Consider the following 21,173-nt stretch of genomic DNA (forward strand, 5'->3'; position numbering starts at 1 on the left):
TGACACGTGGTTGGAGCACTGACAGCCTGTCCTCCACATGGCTCAGAATAAAAGGGAGAAAAAATAGGAAGAAAGAGGATAAAATAAAATAAAGTAAGATAAAATAAAATAAAGTTATTATAATAAAAATTAATTATTAAGAAAATTTTTTTTAAGTTAAAAAAAAACTGGATGGACAGAGACCTAGGACAAATGGTGAAAGCAAAGCTATACAGACAAAATCTCACACAGAAGCATACACATACACACTCACAACAAGAGGAAAAGGGACAAAAATAATATATCTTGCTCCCAAAGTCCATCTCCTCAATTTGGGATGATTCGTTTTCTATTCAGGTATTCCATAGATGCAGGGTACATCAAGTTGATTGTGGAGATTTAATCCTCTGCTCCTGAGGCTGCTGGCAGAGATCTCCCTTTCTCTTCTTTGTTTGCACAACTCCTGGGTTCAGCTTTGGAGTTGGACAGGCCTCTGCATGTAGGTCCCCTGAGAGCATCTGTTCTCTGCTCAGACAGGACGGGGTTAAAGGAGCAGCTGATTCGGGGGCTCTGGCTCACTCAGGCCAGGGGTGGGGGGAGGGGTACGGTTGTGGGGCGAGCCTGCGGCGGCAGAGGCCGGCATGACTTTGCACCAGCCTGAGGTGCGCCATGCATTCTCCCGGGAAAGTTGTCCCTGGATAACTGGACTCTGACAGTGGCGGGCTGCACAGGCTTCCGGGAGGGGTGGTGGGGAGAGTGACCTGTGCTTGCACACAGGCTTCTTGGTGGCTGCAGCAGCAGCCTTAGCATCTCATGCCCATCTCTCGGGTCCGCGCTGATACCCGCGGCTCGCGCCCGTCTCTGGAGCTCCTTTAAGCAGCGCTCTTAATCCCCCTCCTCGAGCACCAGGCAACCAAGAGGCAAGAAAAAGTGTCTTTTCTCTTTGGCAGGTCCAGACTTTACCCAGACTCCCTTCCGGCTAGCCATGGCGCACTAACCCCTTCAGGCTGTGTTCATGCCGGCAACGCCAGTCCTCTCCCTGCGCTCCGACCGAAGCCCGAGCCTCAGCTCCCAGCCCCCACCCATCTCGGCAGGTGAGCAGACAAGCGTCTCGGGCTGGTGAGTGCCGGTTGGCACTGACCCTCTGTGCGGGAATCTCTCCACTTTGCCCTCTGCACCCCTGTTGCTGTGCTCTCCTCCATGGCTCTGAAGCTTCCCCCTCTGCCACCCGCAGTCTCCACCCGCGAAGGGGCTTCTAGTGTGTGGAAACCTTTCCTTCTTCACAGGTTCCTCCCACTGGTGCAGGTCCCATCCCTATTCTTTTGTCTCTGTTTTTTCTTTTGCCCTACCCAGGTATGTGGGGAGTTTCTTGCCTTTTGGGAGGTCTGAGGTCTTCTGCCAGCGTTCTGTAGGTGTCTGTAGGAGTTGTTCCCCATGTAGACGTATTTCTGATGCATTTGTGGGGAGGAGGATGATCTCCACGTCTTACTCTTCTGCCATCTTCTCAAATCTCTTGAACTCAGCATTTAACACAGGAGCGAGACGAAAGAGCAGATAATAATCAAAACTGTTTGCTAAATGTACTGGTTGCTTTAGAAGCAATTACAACTGGGAGACTTCACATAAGAGGAGATATTTGAGATGCATCTTAAAGAAAAAAGAGTTTTGAGTAGGCATAGGAACAGAGAAAGGCCAGCTCAATTTCAGAAAGCTATATATGCAAAAAGGTATGTGGCAAGAGAGATGTAGTATCTTCTAAAGAAAGCACAAAAGTTTAGTGGAGTAAAAAATTAAACAGAAACTAGTTTGTGAATCATCTTGCATATTGCACAAAGAATTTGGAACTTTATCTTGAAATGATGCAATGTTACTGAACAATTCTAAAGAAAGAAGTTAAAATTAGGTTTGTATTTTTAGTAATCGTACTCTATACGCAGGAGAAAGGAGCAGCCGTGTAGGAAAAATCCTGGAGTTTTTAAACCAGTTAAAAGGCTACTGAAATAAACAAAGTGCAACATAATGAAGATCTAAAGCAAGGTATTTGCACTGAGAGTAAATAGAAGTAACATTATAGAACAATCAGGAAGGAGAAGCAAAAATACTAATGGATTGATGAAAGGGAAGAGTCAAGGATGATGTAAAACCAACAATAAAAAGGATAAATGAGTACGCTTGAACCCAGCTTGATAAAATAAACCATGTTTCATTTACTGATCATTTACAACCTAAATACAAGTGTGATACTATGTACTTTGGTTCCAATGATAACTTCTACTTCCTTGTCCCTACAGATTAGTTTATCCATATTCACAAAAATCTTCCTGCCCCAATCCTACTATATTCAGTGTAGTTGTTGCTTCTATTGTCCTAGTCTACCTCATTCCTGAACTTTTTATCCTCTTCTGTGACTTCTAAAGATTTACTTACTAGAATTTTTTTAAACTTCTATTACACATACCCAAATATGTTTAAAAGTAAGTTTAAAAATAAAGATGTTCTTTTTTGCAAAGAAATATTTCTGAAAAATACCAATTCTGCCACACTATTCAAGACATGGCTCCTCTGCTACCTGTATAATCAGATTTGCTCTCTACTTCTTTGACATAGAGCACCTCCTTGGAAGAGGTTTTATTTCACACCCTGAGATGTGGCAGAAAAAGAATTTCCAGTATGAGCTTGACCTTTAAAAATCTCTGCCATATAACAACCATCCTAAGCATAACAATTTAGCCAATGATGTGATTTCAAATGTTCTCCCCAGATGCAGCCTTTTGGACTTTTAAAACTTAGCAGTCACACTGTAAGTCAAGGTGGCAGTATTATTAATATTATTTTATGATTAGTTTCTGACACAGAAGTACTTTACATAATATGTAAAGTACTATACATAACGATACTAAATATGCTTAATATTGCATTTTGTTAACTTTTTTCAATACAGTTTAATAGCTTGATAAAATGACTAGCACATAGTGCATGATAAATATGTAATATAAATTAATTAATGTCAATACTATAAAACTATTGGTCTTTTTTTTTTTTGGCCATTTTTATTTAGGTAATTTAATATGTGTCCACATGACACCATGTAGACATAATTTTAAAATCTTAGAGGCATTTAACAGTCATAGTTCTTCTTGATAGACACCAACTCTGGTTGTCTTAAGAGTGTTCAGGGAGTCCAAGGAAGGCTTAGCAAAGGAGAAGGGACTAGCACAGCTCTGGGGTGAGACAGCAGTAAGAGTATCCCATCACTCTACATAACTCCTGTGCTGTTACCACTGCCACTGCTTGACACAGCCACTGCCACTGGACACCACTGGCAGACTACCCCCAAACTTTATTTATTTCTTCCTCTTTGTATCACTCAAGTTACAAGAGGAGAGGAGACAGGGAGAATTCTCTGGGAAGAATTTAATTGGTTGAACACAGGTCACTTGCCCAAACCTTGGCTTCCAGGGTTTCTCCTCTGAGGTTCTCTGGTGGGAGGTGGGGCATTGCATCCCACCACCAGTATACACAGTAGAGATTATTCCATAAATGGGAAGAAGATAGTATTTTAGGGTGGAAGGAGATAGTATGCTTTGGAGATGGTAGTTACAGGCTGTCCGGTATGTGAACAGGGCACAGATAGAGTTGTAGGATTTTGAACCATTACTAAAGCTTATTACTTTTATTATACTACTTATCATACTGGTTTATATTAAGGTATGTCTGTTTCCTCAAGTGAATTCCTTCAGGTTAGGGAAGATGCATGCATTCTTTAAAAAGTAATTTTAATTATATTAACTAGTATTAATTAATAATAAGTAACAATGGAATACTAGTCAGCCATAAAAAATAATGGAATATTGCCATTTGCAGCAACATGGATGGACCTAGAGAATATTATGCTTAGTGAAATAAATCAGACAGAGAAAACCAAATACTGTATGATATCATGTATATGTGGAATCTAAAAGATAACACAAATGAATGTATATGCAAAGCAGAACAGACTCACAGATATAGAAAACAAATTAGTAGTTACCAAAGGGGAGAGGAAAGGGAGGGGGGCAAATTAGAGGTATGGGATTAAGAGATATAAACTACTATGTATAAAATAGATAATCAACAAGGATATACTGTACAGCACAAGGAATTATAGCCCTAATCTTGTAATAACTTTTAATGGAGCATAATCTATGAAAATACTGAATAACTATGTTACACACCTAAAACTAATATAATACTGTAAATCAACTATACTTCAATAAAAGTAAATAAATAAATCGGCCTTTTCCTCCTGTATCTGACTCATAATATATACCCCATTTTATGTAAGAATTCACACACATGTGATTTTAAAATGTTCTTTTGATATTTCATGTCTAATTATTTTTTAAGATCCCACAATGGTAACTCCTAATCAAAAGGGGCTTAAGAAAATTAAACAATGATTTTATTATATTTATTCCCAATAATCTATATTGCAAAATGTCTTAGGGTCATAAACTTCCAGAAGTCTCAACATTCCAACCCCATGTTGGAATTTAACCCAACACCCATTTGCTCCTTAACACCAAAAAATTAATGCTTTAGTCCCCTCAGTTTAATAATGCTCAGGCTAGTGTCTTCAGTTGTCTTTTAGCTGTTGTTTTTAATAGAAATGTATTATGCTTAGCTCTCTAGTAACACTTCTGATAAGTTATTGCTTTGTATTTGTGTTCTGTATAAAAATGAACAGTAGGATTCAAATCGTATTTGAGAGCTCAGAGTTCAGCCAAAAATTCAATTATGTAAATTGGAAAACAAAATGCCAGTGAAAAGAAAGCTAACCATTCAATGTACCTTAACTCAGATAGGGGCTGAAGGGGGGCTGTAAATAAGGAGAGAAAAAGAGCATTGCTGTAGCATTTGGAGGAGGACAGATATTTTTTACACTGTCTTGCAGTAATAAGAATCTTCATCCACCTTCTACCCGAAATGTATCTGTAGCCATGATTTGAACCATTGATCTGTGCGTATGCTTTATACTCTCTGGGTGGCTGTGCTTCACAAAGGCCCTGTTCTCTCATTTGTGTGGGTATAGATTTGTACTGCTGAACAAACAAAACAAGGCAGAACGCAAACAATCAATGAACCCTGGGGGGAGGGTTTAAAAGGCAGACAACTGGTTGATGTCCGGGCATTGGCACACAATCTGGAGGGTTTATTTTTATGAATGCACATTTCAGTTTGAAAAAGATCTTTGGAAAACTGGCTTTGGAAAGAATCTAAGGTATAGTAAATTTTTGTTGTTGTTGTTTTATTTTTGTTTTAATACTGGTTTCTACGGATTCTATGGATATATCTCAGAAGCGGCTTCAGGGGATGAGGGCAAAGGAGGTTGGACTCAGGGGGCCTGTCACCTTACCTTAATCATCACAGCATATCTTGTATCTCTTGAACACATTATTTTTCCACTTAATTGAGGAATAGATTTGTCTGCTAAAAACCGTTTTTAAAATCACTGATCTAGTTCAAAGTAATACTTCATTTTACAGCTGAACAAGGAGAGGCCAAAAGGGTTAAGTTAGTAGAACACTGACCATAGCTAGTATTAATAGAGCTGAGATTAAAATCCTCTTCTTTTCCAGCCTGTGTCTACCACCAGCTCAAGTTGCCTTTTATTCAGTTCACTAAGTTCTAGTCATTCCATCCTTGATAGTCAACCAAAGCACCCCCAGCACACAAATTTTAAAAAGGGGTTTTGAACTCTGAGTTAGGTTAAACAATCTAAAGAAAATAATAATGAGGATAAATTATAACTACAGAATTATTAATAATTTGCAAAAGATAGATGGATACGTACAAAACTTCTCTGTTAAAATAAGCAGCCAATGACCTCAGTTACACTTTTGGGAGAGCTCTATCAAGGAAGAGGTATATCTGTGTATAAAGAATAATGACTAAGTAAAGGAAAAATGTTGTAGACAGAGGAAAGAGCATAAAAAGATAGGAAATCATGTTAAGTGCATTGATGTATTTATCAATGAGGAAGGAAATTATTTCAGTAACTGATTAAAGTAAATGTATTCAGATAATATTGACAGACACTTTGAAATACAAAACATGATTCATATAATGTACCACCTTATCATTTCAAGAATGCTGATGTGTGAAGGACTAGTAAACTCCCAGAATGCTTTTTTATCTACAGGTTTTAATACCTGAGGTTTTGTTATATAAGGAAAAGCTTAAATGAGCTCTTGTAAACAGTTATTTCCATAGTGACCATAGCCATTTGCCAGTGAGAGGACAGTTTATGCCTCTGCCCTCCCTAAATGGCATGCATATTTTACTACAAGCTCTTGCCAGTCTGGTTTGTCTCAATAACTGATCCACCTCTGAGCCCAAACAACCATGCCACTCAATTTTAGTCAATTTGCCTCCGTTTTCCATCCTGTTTTCAGGTCACATTTGCTGTATTTAAAGCAGCTGTGTTGAATCAGCTGAAACTCAAAGCATTCAATGAAAGCCTTAAACATGTAACTACAGCTTCACATAAATATCTCTGACTTGAAGCTTTAATATAAAGTGCCGCACATACACACACATTCAATCAGGAAACAGTTCAGAAGTACTGCTCAAGTAGATAACAGTTGTCTGTTCTGTGAATTAACACTGTAGGTCCTTCTGAATAAGGTCCACTCTAGCGAAGCCATAGTGTTTTATCACAGATCTTCTTTTCTTAAGGTAAATTATTACAAGCTAAAAAATAATCCTGGCTAGTATTTTTAAAATAAGGAACCTAACTTTGGGCCCTTCCATTATTCTTTCACTATAACTCTGCCAAATCTAACTACTAATCTAAAAAATAATGAGGGGAATGAACAGAACAAAACTACTGGCCTATAAGAATTTTCTAGTAGTTTAATACATTGCAGTTGCTTGAATTATTAACATCTTGCTCTGAGAACATATATTTAAATTGAAAAGCATTGTCATGAAGCAGGAAGTTGGGAAAATAACATAACATTGAAGATCTACATGACACTGACTTTTTTGACAAAGCAGTTAGGATTAACATCCTCTGATATCACACAGGACCATCAGCATTTGCAACACGATTGTGACACAGCCTAAAAGCAAAATCTAACAGAGAGGAAGGCAGACCTGGAGTATAGGGCTAACAGGGAAGTAATTTAGTAGAAGCCAAGAAGAACAGCATCCAGGAAGAGTGATAAATTTGATATATGTCTAAAAGACAGAGATAAGAGGGGACTTTGTGGTCTTTGCACTTTGTTATTGATCTGCTCGCTGGGCTATTTAATGTGTCTGGTAATAATACATTATTTCCCCAGCTTCAGACTTAAAATGTGATAGTAAAAATTAATAAAGACTATTTTTTTCCTTTCTTGTGCATTTTACTACACTGCATTTGTCATGGGAATAGTAAGAAGTTACACACATTAAATTACCCTCTTATGAGCTATGATGATTAGTAATTTGAGCATCAGCAAAAGGGTGTCCATAATCCTAACAATTTAGCAGAGAGTCTTAATACACTCTCTTGAATTCTAAGCATCCTTGACTGCATGGATTTGTGGAGTGAACATAGGCTTTGAAGTCAGACAGACCAAGCTTAGGCAAGTTATTTAACCTCCCTGAGCTCATAATAAAATGGAAATAATAAGGTGTAACTCATAGGGTCATTGAAAACATTGCAGAGAAAGTTCTTAACAAGCACCTGACACTCACAAAATGAAAGCCATCATTGTTGTTTAAAGAAGCAGACCATAAAGAACTAACATGTATAACTCAGTGTTCTAAATCCTGGTTGTTCATCAGAATCACTTTTGAAATTATTCTAGAGACACCAAACCCCATCCCAAGAGATATTTACTCAGTAGGTAAGGTGTAGCCATCTCTATTTTTTAAAGAACTCCATGGGTGATCCCTATGTTCAGCCAGGACTGATAAATATCAGTCCTTTTATAAAAATATTTTCCAAAGTCAAAGAAGAACTCAAAACTTTAAAAGTGAAGAAGTCTTTAATAAAGAACAACACTTCTGTCTTCCTATTGTCATCCACTATTGTATATACCACATAGAAAAGGGTGTGTATATACAGATAAATGCTGACTATGGTTCTACAACTGATATATACTTTCATCAGGCAAAGGAGATTTTTTTCTAAATGGAAGATAAATATTTGAACCAACCAAATATTTGAGCCAAATAAAGAAGTTTATATCTATTTGATACTAAGCACAACTAGCTCTGTTTGGACTGCAGTCCAAGATACAAAAACAGGAGCCTGAACTCAGAACATCTGGCCTGTGCTTCTGCCTTGGATTCAAGAATCCTACAATATGATACGTGTAAATTTCTCTTGCATCCCTAGGCAATGTTGCCTCTTTCCACCAGCCCCGCCCTCTCATTATGTTTCAGAACAGCATCTGGAGCCTGACCAAGTTCATAACAGTGATCACAGTAAATACAAGCCAAAATTGAAAAGAATCCAACTGTGAATCAATATTAAGGTAAATACCACCACGCCTCTCAGACTGCAATGATGGAACACATTAGAACTGAGTGCAGGATGGTGGATCATGCACAGAACTCAGAGCAGCTGAGATCAACCCTAGGATTTAAATCTGAATCAAGAGGTATGCAAACAGACTAGGATAACATTTAGGTTTTTCTTCTCTGTATTCTTTTTCCACAAGAAATGAAGGAAACATTTCAATTCATTAAACATTATTCTCTTTGGAAGCTGTTAGGAGCAAAGTTTGATTAAACCACTACCATAAACATGTCAAAACAAACCTGTCAGAACCTTATGAATGCTTTCCATTCAGTCATTAATAATAAGAAAAATGGGGCTTCCCTGGTGGCGCAGTGGTTGAGAGTCCGCCTGCCGATGCAGGGGACACGGATTCGTGCCCCGGTCTGGGAAGATACCACACTGCCGCGGAGCGACTAGGCCCGTGAGCCATGGCCGCTGAGCCTGCGCGTCCGGAGCCTGTGCTCCGCAATGGGAGAGGCCACAACAGGGAGAGGCCCGCGTACCAAATAAATAAATAAATAAAAATAATAAGAAAAATGGCAGCAATCACTTTTATATAATGCTTACTATGTACCAGACACTGTTCTGTTATTCACATATTGATTCATTTAATCTTAACAACTACCCTATGAAATAGGTAATTTTTTATAACCCTGTGTGGCATGCCACCCAGCTTTTCCTTCAGGGAGGAAGGACATATTCCCTCCCCGCTGCTGGGATTGCTGCTGGAAGATGACCCTTTGCTGTCAGTCATCTTTGGAGATTGCCTTGACTGAAGAATACTTTCTTATCCAAGGTCATGCCACCTTCTACAGGCAGCTCTGATCCAATGATTAATTACAATGTGGGTGTAAAGTCCTGATCCTCTTGCCCCAGGTTGGGAAAAATTCAAAGATATCCCAGTTCCACAACTCTCCACGGGCTTGGCTGAAAACTTGCTTGGAATTATATCACAGCTCAAATTTTCCTTCTGCCCAAACCTCCTTCCCATCCTTCCTATTCATATTCCCAAAGCACTCCATAAATATTGATAAATGTCTTGCACACTAATCTCTGTCTCAGAGTCTGCTTCCCAGGAGATGTAACCTACAAGCAACTTACACAATTTGATCATCTTGACAACCTTTCAGAAACAGGTGTCCACTTGACATATGCTAGTGATGCTGCTGTACTTGTCACTCAGTATTTCTCATTGTCTCCTTCCCTCTCTACTTCTCACTCTGAGCATCTCACTTCATCTTCTACTGCCTCTGTTTCTATCAGTCTCACATTCAGAAACCTTAAGATGTGGCTGGTTACTTAGTTACTATCTAAAAAGGTTTTTTTCTATAAGAGAGAATGTCTCTTAAAGAGCCTGGTAGTCCTATGTCTAGCCTGTAAATAGTTGCTCATGTTTAGAGGTCAGATTTCTGAGTCCATTAAAACTAGCCAGATTAACAGGAACGCAAACAAGAGGACTGCGAATTTATGCCTAGGTAAATATTTCTACTTGTTTAGCTTGCTGAAGGACTTTAGATGTAAGTTGAATTTAGATTTTCTTTGATTCACTAATTTGCTAATTTTGAGATTGTAATAAGTCATTTTCATTGCTTTCCACTAACCTTCCAAATTCCAAAGAGTTGTAAAAATGTAACTAATTCTGCATAATCTCTTCCATTGACTTCCATTGTTTACTCTGCTCAATACCCCACCTTCTGGTGAATCTTTTTTGGTAAACTTCTTCTGACTCATACACCAATCATGTGGTACTGGTTGGGTCATCATGTTATTGTATTACTCTATCACTGCAGATGATGACTCAGAGGTGAGAATTTGATCTGTGGCAGGTCAATAAAACTTCTCTAGCATTTTCCTGGCTGGAACTGAAAACAAATATTATTCCAGCTCTAAAATACAGCCATCAGCCCCCAAATTCTCCTATTCATGGAGGATGCTGGTGTATAATATGAGGAGAGAGCCTATAAAAATGAGCACAGGTAACAAATATAATGACTACCTAATTCCAGTCCTAACCCAACTATGGCTCTTTCTCAAAAAAATTTTTTTTAACTTGCTTTCGATAACCCTCCATTATCTCCCATTAAGGATTAATCATAAGCTCCTTAGCATGAAATACAAAGACCTTCACAATATTACTTAACCTGTCTATCTAACTGCATCCTTACCTCCTGCTTATGATGCATCCTGTCCTCCATGATACTCAGTTCTAGTAATATCATCAAGTGCCTGAATGGTGAGTCAGGATTCAGCACAAACTGTGCCTTCTCTGAAAAACACTCCTGTCAGAATTAGTCACTGATCCCTCATGTTCTGATAAATCTAACATCATTCATTTGTGAGTCTGTGTCCGCTGTTATCTATGGATCATAGAAATTAAGATGTGAAGACAAAGTTGAATCTGAATGGAAAAAAAATCACAAGGAAAAGACATCTTATACATATTGTTTCACAGGCTCTACATACTCACTTAAAAAGATACACAGATAGAGGTTATTATATTTGCAAAGGTATCAAAAATAGAAAAATACTTGGATAAATTAACACTAAAAATTACATTTTGGGCAATGCCAAAGTGGTATTTCACATCTACCATGAAATCTCCTGTCTTTATCAGGGCAATCCCCTGGGACAACTGCTTATTGATACCATGCTTCCTCCCAATTCGTGTTCTTCATTCTGTTCCTTTTCTTTTGTTTGCTTTAGGTTTAATTTGTACTTCTTTCCCTAGTTTCCTAAAATGAAGTACAGGTTACTGATTTTTAAACTCTCTTTCTTTCTAATATTTGCATTTAAAGCTATAAATTCCCCTATAAACACTGATTTCTTCCCATTCCACAAATTTTAAAAAGTTGCATTTCCATATTTCATTCAAAATATTTTTAAAGTGTCTTTTCAGACTTCTGATTTGACTCAGATGTTCTTTAAAGGTGTGTTGTTTGACCTCCAAGTATTTGTGGATTTTCCAACTACATTTTTTATTGATTTCTAATATAACTTCATTATAGACTAAGAACATGCTTTGTATGATTTCCATTCTTTTAAATTTGTTAAGGTGTATTTCATGGCCCAGATTATAGTCTATATTAGTGAATGTTTCATACAACCTTCAGAAGTAGGTGTATTCTGCTCTTGTTGGGTGTAGTATTCTATAAATATCAATTAGAGCAAGTTGATTAATAGTGAAAATGCTGTTCAGGTCATCTATATATTTACTGATTTTCTGCCCCCTTGATCTATCAATCATTGACAAAGGAGTATTAAAGTCTCCAAATATAATTGTGGATTTTTCTATTTCTCCTTTTGGTTCTATCATTATTTTTCTTTTTTTTTTCCCCATGTATTTTGATGCTGTGCTGTTAGGTGCAAACACATTTATGATTATTATGTCTTCTTGGAAAATTGAGCCCTTTATTATTATTATAGCCCTTTTCCCCCCAATAATCTTCATGTTCTGAATTAATATAACTACTCCAGCTTTCTTTGGATTTGTCTTAATATGACATACCTTTCTCTATTTTTTTTAATTTTTACCTATCTGAGTCTTCATATTTAAAGTTTGTTTCTTCTAAACTACATACATTCAGGTCTTAATTTGTTTCTGTGCTCATAATTTCTGCCTTATAGACCATTCACAGTTAAAGCAATTATTTAAATATTTGGATCGATATCTGTCATTTTGACAACTGCTTTTATTTGTTACATTTGTTCTTTATTTTTTTTCTCCTTTCTTATTCTACATGGTTTGGTTTAATTGAACATTTTGTTAGATTCCATTGTGTATGTGTGTATCAATTATACTTTTTTTTGACAGTACCTTAATAGTTGCCCTGGAGTTTTCAATATGCATTTTTGACTCATCACCTTCAACTAACACTACACCACTTCACCTGTTGGTCAGATGTTCCCTCCCATTTCTTGTGACATCACATATATCATATATTCATTTCTTTATCCATATGCTAGAATCAATGAATACTACATTATTACTAGATTGTTTTAAGCAAACAGTTATCTTTTAGATCAATTAAGAATAAGAAAAATATTTTTTACCTTTGTTTATTTCTTCTCTGTCATTCTTTTTTATATAGATCTGAGTTTCTGACCTATAACATTTTTCTTCTCCTTGAGGAACTTATTTTAATGTCTATTTTAGGCCATATCTGTTGATGATGAATTACCTCAGTTTTTGTTTGTTTGCTTGCTTTTTTTTTTGTCTATGAAAGTCTTTATTTCACCTTCATTTTTGAAGGATAATTCCACTGGATACAGAATTCTAGTTTGGTGGGCTTATTCTTTCAAAGCCTTAAATATTTCAATCCAAACTTTCCTTCCTTGTATGGTTTATGAAAAAAAGTCCACTGTAATTCCTATTCTTTCTCCATATGTAAGGATTTCCATCACCATCACCACTTCAGCTTCTATCAAGATCTTCTTCTTTGACCTTGGTTTTCTGCAATGTGAATATGATATGCCTAGATGTGACTTTCTTTGATATTTATCCTGTTTGGTGTTCCTTGAGTTTCCAGGATCTTTTGCTTAGTGTCTGTCATTCTTTTTGGAAGGTGCTCAGCCATTATTATTTCAAATATTTCTTGTGCTCCATCCTCTCTTCCTTCTCTGTCAGATATTCCAATTATGATTATATTACATTTTTTAATACTGTCCCACAGTTCTTGATATTCTGTTCTATTTTTCATTCTTTTTCTTTTTGAGTTATGGTTTGGGATATTTCTCTTGACCTATCTTCAAGGTCATTGATTCTTCCTTTAACCATTTTTCAGTCTACTGATGAGCCCATTAAAGGCATTTTTTATCTCTGTTATCATGATTTTTATTTGTAGCATTTCCTTTAGATTTTTCTTAGAGTTTCCATCACTCTGTTTACATTATATATTCTTGCTTGCTCTTCACTTTTTCTATTAGAACCTCTGATATATTAAGCATAGTTATTTTAAATTACCTATCTTCCAAAATCTGGGTCATATCTTTGTTCTGTTCTGATGATTGCCTTTGTCTCTTCAGACTGTATTTTATATTGATTTTTTTTTGCATGCCTTGTAATTTGTTGTTGTTATTGTTGAAAGCTATACATATTACACTGAGTAATAGAAACTGAGGTAAACAAAGCTTTTAAGTGAGGGTTTATGTTAATCTTCCCAGGAGCTGGGATGTGTTTAATTTTGGCTATAAGTATATGTGCCAGAGGCTTCAGATTCCTCTAGTGTCTTTGTTTTTGTCTCCTTTCTTGACTTTAGACTTCCTTAAGTCCCTCTCCTTAAGAAGAGTCTGTGTATTTCAGCTTTTTTAGCTGTTACCCATGGTTGTCATGCTGGAACATTGTTGGTGTGGTGATAACCTTAGAATCTTATGATTAAATATCAGTCATTTTGTGAGTCACACAGATTTGGGGCTGTGACCTTCACAATGTGTCTCCACTGCTTTCCTCTTTAGCTTCTCAAGGCTATTTCTTTGAATCTGTAACTCTTATTGACTGTTTTTCTCTTTCCTTCGTTAGGTGAGAAAGGAAGATTAAATGTCTAGCAAAGTCATTTTACCTGGAGTATGGGTCTTATCATGGAAAAGGTCCCAGGTGTATTTCAGAGTTTATTCTTCCTTACCCCCTGCCAAAACTAAAGGTTCTCATTCTTCATCTTCAACTGTGAACATGGTGTAGTTCCTGGAGGTAAAGCCCAGGAAAATGTGGGAGCTATTTGCTATGAACAAAGACAATTAATAAAAGTTTGCAAGGAAAAAATCACCATACCAGCCTCTAAAGAGATTCCTAGTTCCAAAGAAAGAACCCAAGAGGATTTTGAAATAAATTTTCCATTAAAAAGTCCCTGGAAATGTGACAGATTATAGGAAGTTAGATGTAGTAAGCTACTTCAGTTTCTATAATTTTGTTTTCCTTATATAGCAAATGGCATTCTAAATCAGACAACTTAATGCAACATTATTCTGCTACCAACATTTGTGCTTATATTTTAATATAAAATTAAATTACACTTTATATATTTTTAAAATGTTATTAATTTTACTTTCAAATTTTTATACAATATTTTTAATGTTAAAGAAATTTTGGCTTTCACATGTTTATTTATTTATTATTATTATTATTTTTGGATTAATGGTGCTTATATTGTTTTTATTATATTATCTTTTCCCCCACTCCCACCCTCCGCCACTTTCCCCCTTGGTGTCATACATTTGTTCTCTACATCTGTGTCTCAATTTCTGCCCTGCAAACCGGTTCACCTGTACCATTTTTCTAGGTTCCACATATATGTGTTAATATACGATATTTGTTTTTCTCTTTCTGACTTACTTCACTTTGTATGACAGTTTCTAGAATACATCCACGTCTCTACAAATGACCCAATTTTGTTGCTTTTTATGGCTGAGTAATATTCCATTGTATATATGTACCACATCTTCTTTATCCATTCAGCTGTCCATGGGCATTTAGGTGGCTTCCATGACCTGGTTATTGTAAATAGTGCTGCAATGAACATTGGGGTGCACGTGTCTTTTTGAATTATGGTTATCTGTGTGTATATGCCCAGGAGTGAGATTGCTCGATCATATGGTAATTCTATTTTTAGTTTTTTAAGGAACCTCCATAATGTTCTCCATAGTGGCTATATCAATATACATTACCACCAACAGTGCAAGCGGGTTGCCATTTCTCCACACCCTCTCCAGCATTTGTTGTTTGTAGATTTTCTGATGATGCCCATTCTAACAGGTGTGAGGTGATACCTCATTGGACATTTGATTTGCATTTCTCTAATGTTTAGTGATGTTGAGCAGCTTTTCATGTGCCTCTTGGCCATATGTATGTCTTTTTTGGAGAGATGTCTGTTTAGGTCTTCTGCCCATTTTTGGATTGGATTGTTTGTTTTTTTTAAAATTGAGCTGCATGGGCTGTTTATATATTTTGGAGATTAATCTTTTGTCCATTGCTGCATTTGCAAATATTTTCTCCCATTCTGAGGGTTGTCTTTTGGTCTTGTTTATGGTTTCCTTTGCTGTGCAAAAGATTTTAAGTTTCATTAGGTCCCATTTGTTTATTTTTGGTTTCATTTCCATTTCTCTAGGAGGTGGATCAAAAAGATCTTGCTATGATTTATGCCAAAGAGTGTTCTTCCTATGTTTTCCTCTAAGAGTTTATAGTGTCTGTTCTTACACTTGGGTCTCTAATCCATTTTGAGTTTATTTTTGTGTATGGTGTTAGGGAGTATTCTAATTTCATTCTTTTACATGTAGCTGTCCAGTATTCCCAGCACCACTTATTGAAGAGACTGTCTTTTCTCCATTGTATATGCTAGCCTCCTTTGTCATAGATTAGTTGACCATAGTGCATGGGTTTATCTCTGGGCTTTCTATCTTGTTCCATTGATCTATATTTCTGTTTTTGTGCCAGTACCATATTGTCTTGATTACTGTAGCTTTGTAGTATAGTCTGAAGTCAGGAAGTCTGATTCCTCCAGCTCCGATTGTTTCCCTCAAGACTGCTTTCTCAATTCGGGGTCTTTTGTGTCTCCATACAAATTTTAAGATTTTTTGTTCTAGTTCCGTACAAAATGCCATTGGTAATTTGGTAGGGATTGCATTGAATCTGTAGATTGCTTTGGGTAGTAGAGTCATTTTCACAATATTGATTTTTCCAATCCAAGAACATGGTATATCTCTCCATCTGTTGGTATCATCTTTAATTTCTTTCATCAGTGTGTTAAAGTTTTCTGCATACAGGTCTTTGGTCTCCTTAGGTAGGTTTTTTCCTAGGCATTTTATTTTTTTTTGTTGCAATGGTAAATAGGAGTGTTTCCTTAATTTCTCTTTCAGATTTTTCATCATTAGTGTATAGGAATACAAGACATTTCTGTGCATTAATTTTGTATCCTGCAGCTTTACCAAATTCATTGATTAACCCTAGTAGTTTTCTGGTGGCATCTTCAGGATTCTCTGTGTATGGTATCATGTCATCTTTAAACAGTGACAGTTTTACTTCTTCTTTTCCAGTTTGTATTCCTTTTATTTCTTTTTCTTCTCTGATTGCCATGGCTAGGACTTCCAAAACTATGTTGAATAATAGTGGTGAGACTGGACATCCTTGTCTTGTTCCTGATGTTAGAGGAAATGCTTTCAGTTTTTCACCATTGAGAATGATGTTTGCTGTGGGTTTTTCGTATATGGCCTTTATTATGTTGAGGTAGGTTCCCTCTATGCCCACTTTCTGGAGAGTTTTTATCATAAATTGGTGTTGAATTTTGTCAAAAGCTTTTTCTGCATCTATTAAGATGATCATATGGTTTTTCTTCTTCAATTTGTTAATATGGTGTATCATATTGATTGATTTGCATATATTGAAGAATGCTTGCATCACTGGGATAAATCCCACTTGATCATGGTGTATGATCCCTTTAATGTGTTGTTGGATTCTTTTTGCTAGTATTTTGTTGAGGATTTTTGCATCTATATTCATCAGTGATATTGGTCTGTAATTTTCTTTTTTTGTAGTATTTTGTCTGCTTTTGGTATCAGGATGATGGTGGCCTCATAGAATGAGTTTGGGAGTGTTCCTTCCTCTGCAGTTTTTTGGAAGAGTTTGAGAAGGACGGGTGTTATCTCTTCTCTAAATGTTTGATAGAATTCACCTGTGAAGCCATCTGGTCCTAGACTGTTGTTTGTTGGAAAATTTCTAATCACTGTTTCAATTTCATAACTTGTTATTGGTCTGTTCAGACTTTCTACTTCTTCCTGGTCCAGTCTTGGAAAGTTGTGCTTTTCTAAGAATTTGTCCATTTCTTCCAGGTTATCCATTTTATTTACATATAGTTGCTTGTAATAATCTCTCGTGATCCTTTGTATATCTGCAGTGTCAGCTGTTACCTTCCCTTTTTCATTTCTAATTCGGTTGATGAGCCTTCTCCCTTTTGTTCTTGATGAGACTGGCTAATGGTTTATCAATCTTGTTTATCTTCTCAAAGAACCAGTTTTTAGTTTTATTGATGTTTGCTATTGTTTTCTTTGTTTCTATTTCATTTATTTCTGTTTGATCTTTTAGATTTCTTCCCTTCTGCTAACTTTGGGGTATTTTTGTTCTTCTTTCTCTAGTTCCTTTAGGTATAAGGCTGGATTGTTTATTTGAGATTTTTCTTGTTTCTTGAGGTAGGCTTGTATACCTATAAACTTCCTTCTTAGAACTGCTTTTGCTGCATCCCATAGGTTTTGAATCATCGTGTTTTCATTGTCATTTGTTTCTAGGTATTTTTTTATTTCCTCTTTGATTTCTTCAGTGATCTCTTGGTTATTTAGTAATGTAGTGTTTAGCTTCCATGTGTTTTTTTTTTTTTCCCTTGTAATTCATTTCTAATCTCATAGTGTTGTGGTCAGAAAAGACGCTTGATATGATTCTAATTTTCTTAAATTTACTGAGGCTTGATTTGTGACCCAGAATGTGATCTATCCTGGGGAACGTTCCATACACACTTGAGAAGAAAGCGTAATCTTCTGTTTTTGGATGGAATGTCCTATAAATATCAATTAAATCTCTCTGGTCTATTGTGTCATTTAATGCTTTTGTTTCCTTATTAATTTTCTGTTTCGATGATCTGTCCATTGGTGTAAGGTGTTAACGTCCCCCACTATTATTGTGTTGCTGTCGATTTCCTCTTTTATAGCTCTTAGCAGTTGCCTTATGTATTGAGGTGCTACTATGTTGGGTGCATATATACTTATAATTTTTATATCTTCTTCTTGGATTGATCCCTAGATCATTTTGTAGTGTTCTTCCTTGTGTCTTGTAACATTCTTTATTTTAAAGTCTATTTTACCTGATATGAGTGTTGATACTCCAGCTTTCTTTTGACTTCCATTTGCATGGAATATCTTTTTCCATCCCCTCACTTTCCGTCTGTATGTGTCCCTACGTCTGAAGTGGGTCTCTTGTAGACAGCATATATATGGGTCTTGTTTTTGTATCCATTCAGCAAGCCTGTGTCTTTTGGTGGGAGCATTTAATCCATTCACATTTAAGGTAATTATCGATATGTGTCTTTCTATTACCATTTTCTTAATTGTTTTGTTTGCTTTTGTAGGTCCTTTTCTTCTCTTGTGTTTGCCACTTAGAGAAGTTCCTTTATCATTTGTTGTAGAGCTGGTTTGGTGGTGCTGAATTCTCTTAGCTTTTGCTTCTCTGTAAAGCTTTTGTTTTCTCCGTGGAATCTGAATGAGATCCTCCTTGGTAGAGTAATCTTGGTTGTAGTTTCTTCCCTTTCATCACTTTATGTATATCATGCCCCTCCCTTCTGGCTTGTAGAGTTTCTGCTGAGAAATCAGCTGTTAACCTTATGGGAGTTCCCTTGTATGTTATTTGTCCTGTTTCCTATGCCACTTTCAATAATTTATCTTTGTCTTTAATTTTTGCCAATTTGACTACTATGTGTCTCAGCATGTTTCTCCTTGGGTTTATCCTGTATGGGACTCTCTGCATTTCCTGGACTTGGGTGGCTATTTCCTTTCCCATGTTAGGGAATTTTTCTACTATAATCACTTCAAATATTTTCTCGGGTCCTTTCTCTCGGACCCCTATAATGTGAATGTTGTTGCTTTTAATGTCCCAGAGGTCTCTTAGGCTGTTTTCATTTCTTTTCATTTGTTTTTCTTTTTTCTCTTCCCTGGCAGTGAATTCCACCATTCTGTCTTCCAGTCACTTACCTGTTCTTCTGCTTCAGTTATTCTGCTATTGTTTCATTCTAGTATAGTTTTCATTTCAGTTGTTGTATTGTTCATCTCTGTTTGTTTGTTCTTAATTCTTCTAGGTGTTTGTTCTTTAATTCTTGTAGGTCTTTGTTAAACTTTTCTTGCATCTTCTTGATCTTTGCCTCCATTCTTTTTCCAAGATCCTGGATCATCTTCACTATCATTATTCTGAATTCTTTTTCTGGAAGGTTGCCTATCTCCACTTCATTTAGTTGTTTTTCTGGGGTTTTAACTTGTTCCTTCATCTGGTATATAGCCCTGTGCCTTTTCATCTTGTCTATCTTTCTGTTAATGTGGTTTTTGTTCCACAGGCTGCAGGACTGTAATTCTTCTAGCTTTTGCTGTCTGTCCTCTGGTGGATGAGGCTATCTAAGAGGCTTATGCAAGTTTCCTAATGGTAGAGTCTGGTGGTGGGTAGAGCTGGCTGTTGCTCTGGTGGGCATAGTTCAGTAAAACTTTAATCAGCTTGTCTGCTAATGGGTGGGGCTGGGTTCCCTCCCTGTTGGTTTCGTGGCCTGAGGCGACCCAACACTGGAGCCTACCCAGGCTCTTGGGTAGGACTAATGGCGGACTCTGGGAGTGCTCACACCAAGGAATACTTCCCAGAACTTCTGCTGCCAGTTTCCTTGTCCTCACGGTGAGACAGATCCACACCCTGCCTCTGCAGGAGACCCTCCAACACTAGCAGGTAGGTCTGGTTCAGTCTCCTATAGGGTCACTGCTCCTTCCCCTGTGTCCCAATGCACACACTACTTTGTGTGTCTCCTCCAAGAGTGGAGTCTCTGTTTCCCCCAGTCCTGTCAAAGCCTTTGCAATCAAATCCCGATAGCCTTCAAAGTCTGTTTCTCTAGGAATTGCTCCTCCCAATACTAGCACCACAGGTTGGGAAGCCTGACATGGGGCTCAGAACCTTCACTCCAGTGGGTGGACTTCTGTGGTATAAGTGTTCTCCAGTTTGTGAGTCACCCACCCAACAGTTATGGGATTTGATTTTATTGTGATATTGACCCTCCTACCATCTCATTGTGGCTTCTCCTTTGTCTTTGGATGTGGGATATCTTTTTTGGTGAGTTCCAGTGTCTTCCTGTCAATGATTGTTCAGCAGTTAGTTGTGATGGCTTTCACATTTTTAGATACCATGGAGTACATCTCAGTAATTTATATATGTGTCATCGCCATCTGGTGGTACTGGCTTTACACTGCAGGCAAAAGGTTCTATAGGGCAGCAGTCCCCAAACTTTTTGGCACCAGGGACTGGTTTCATGGAAGACAATTTTTCCACGGACCTGGGTGGGGGCATTGGGGATGGTTCAGGTGGTGATGCCAGTGATGGGGAGTGGCAGATCAAGCTTTGCTCACTTGCCCTCCATTCACCTACTGTGTGGCCCAGTTCCTAACAGGCCACGGACTGGTACCTGTCCATGGCCTGGGGGTTGAGGACCCCTGCTATAGGGTCTTATATTTAACATCAATTTCCTGTGTGCCTTCTGCATTTTCTCCTACGGACACTGTGCTAAGAACTATTGCTGCAAAAACAAATGTTTCTTTTGCTAATTTATACTCTAAAAATGATATATATGTAATTATTACACTATGATAAAAGTTACAATAAAAGTTTGCAATATAACCTGTTTATTCTGTTTATTAGTAGACTCAATTGATCTTTTTTAGCACCTACTATGTATCAGACACTGTTCTAGACACTGGAAATGCATCATTAAATAAGAGAAACTAATGCCCTGCCTTCATGAAATTTATGTTCTAGTATAGAAGTTAGAAAATGAACAAAACATATAGTGTGTCCTATGGCAATAAGTGCAATAAAGACAAAAGAAGCAGAAAAAGGGGATAGAGTGCTAGAAATAAAAGTGGAAAAATTAAATAAACTAATCAAGAA

This window comes from Grampus griseus (genome assembly GCF_964374135.1).
Source record: "Grampus griseus genome assembly, chromosome: 8".
NCBI lineage: Eukaryota > Metazoa > Chordata > Mammalia > Artiodactyla > Delphinidae > Grampus > Grampus griseus.